The sequence below is a fragment of the Pteropus vampyrus genome, unplaced genomic scaffold (genome assembly GCF_000151845.1).
Source record: "Pteropus vampyrus isolate Shadow unplaced genomic scaffold, Pvam_2.0 Scaffold86, whole genome shotgun sequence".
NCBI classification, from domain to species: Eukaryota; Metazoa; Chordata; class Mammalia; order Chiroptera; family Pteropodidae; genus Pteropus; species Pteropus vampyrus.
This window is the reverse complement of record NW_011888867.1, coordinates 5,200,227-5,202,389: the sequence shown is the minus strand read 5'-3', so window position 1 is coordinate 5,202,389 and position 2,163 is coordinate 5,200,227.

The following is a 2,163-nucleotide window of genomic DNA, read 5'->3' as shown; positions in this document are numbered from 1 at the left end:
GTGGAAATTCTGGAAATATTTTGAAGGTAGAGTGGAAAGGATTTGCCAGTTGATTAGATGGGAAGAGTGAGAGAAAGAAAGAGATTCATTTGCTTTATTTTGTTCATTTTAAATTGAAGATGAGTTTAGTCATCCGAGTGGCCACGTCAAATAGGTAATTTGAGCCTGGAGTTCACGGCAGAGGTCCAGATGAGAGAGATTAATTAGAATTAATTAGAATCGTCCCTATACTTCACAAATGTTAATTGTCTTATCGATGAGCATAATAAATATCCTTTATTTTATTTTTAATATTTCACTATAAAGGTTTAGATTTTTCTCTGTAATGGTTTTGTGCATCTGTTAGGTTATTTCCTGATTATAGTGTTTATTGCTATTATAAAAGGTCTTTTTTATGTCCTGGTTAGATATAATTATTGTAGAGATATAGTGTAATATTTTGAAGTTTATGCTGTATCCAGCAAGCTTTCAGCACTCTGTTTAACAGAAAATGTCATCCCAGGAGTCTTTGCCTTGTTTCAGAATGAAACAGGAATGCCTAAAGAGATTTTCTAAGGTATGTGACAGTTGTAGGTTTTGGGGAGAATAGAATAGAAGTTTTCTTCTATTTTTGATTTTAAAGAAAATTTCTACGTTGAATTACCAAGGGCTTTTTTCAACTCACGTGATTTTCACCCTTAGGCTATTAATGCTGAGAATTATACTTTTAAACTTTTTCATCTTAAATCGTTCTTTCGCTCCAGCATCGTTAGTTTCAGCTAGTTAATCGTTTATTTGGGATTTTTGCTCTTATGAGCAAAAGTAAAATGAACTCATGCTTTCCTTTTCGACATTTTATTCTTATCCAATTTTGTAATTAAAGGTTGTATTAGCTTTGTAAAATTAGTTGAAGATATTTAGTTAATTGAATAAATATTTGAAAGGTATTAATGAGAACCGCTATGTGCCAAACACTGTTCCAGGTGTTGGAGTACTACAAAAATCCTGTCATCGTGGGATTTAGAGTCTAGTGAGAGGAGACAGATAATAAACAAATAAGTAAAATAATAGTATGATGGATGATGGGAAATGCTAAGCAGACAAATAAAACAGGGATTCAGTTTTTTTTAGCGTAGACAGGCAAGACCTGCTGAGAAGATGAGATTCGATCTTTCCCCTTTTTCTGTTTTTCTGGAACCGATTGTAGATGACACAGATCACTTACACTTTGAAAGGCTGGTAGAGCTGTCATAAAGCAATCTAAACCTGGGCCTTTTTGTCATGAGCTACAGTTGGGGCAGGAGGATGGTCTAAGGACCATGTCGCTTTCTTGAATGGTTACCTAGACAAAGCATTGAACAAAATATTCCCTTTTATAATGTTTATGTCTGTAATGGTTTTCTCTTTTTCACTATAAATTGTATTTATTTACACCTTTTCTCTTTTTCTTTATTATTTTTGTCTCTAGCTTATCTTTTTTTCAAAGAACCAGCTATTGTATTTCTTAGCAAAGCACAATATACATACGGAAAGGTGTACATTTCCTAAGCCTACAGCTCCACCTTTCACAGACACAGCCAAACAATTAGCACCTGACAGAGACAACATCACGGGCACCCAGAGCCCCCTCCTTCCCTCTTTCTTTATCATTTCCCCGCAAAACCCCGGAAGTAACCACTATCCTGATAAAAACTAACTCTCGATTTGGTTAATTTTGTTTATTGAAATCCTTGTTCTTCGCCTTTTTACCCCCTCTCCTTCTGTTCTCTGAGTTTGTTCTTTTTCTGGCCTCTTGAATTGAACAGTTACATATTTTCTGTTTTCTTTTCTAATACATGTATTTGAAGTTATACATTTTTCTACAGTATTCTTTTTACTATATTCCACCAATTCTGACGTGTGTTACTTATACTGTTACTCATTGCTATGTCTTTCGTGATACCTTTTATGATTTTATTTTCAAGTGTTGTTTAGTAATACTTTTAGATTTTCTATTCACGCATCTAGAGTTATAATGAAATCAATTTAACATTTATTTCTCATTTTATTGCGTTGTGCTCTGAGAACAATTGTCAAAATGATGTTGATCTGGAGGAATCTGTCAGCGCTTCCCTGTGGCCTTACACATGGTTAAGTTTTGCAACTGTTCCATGTATCTCACTGTATAGTCTCTGTTTATCAGGT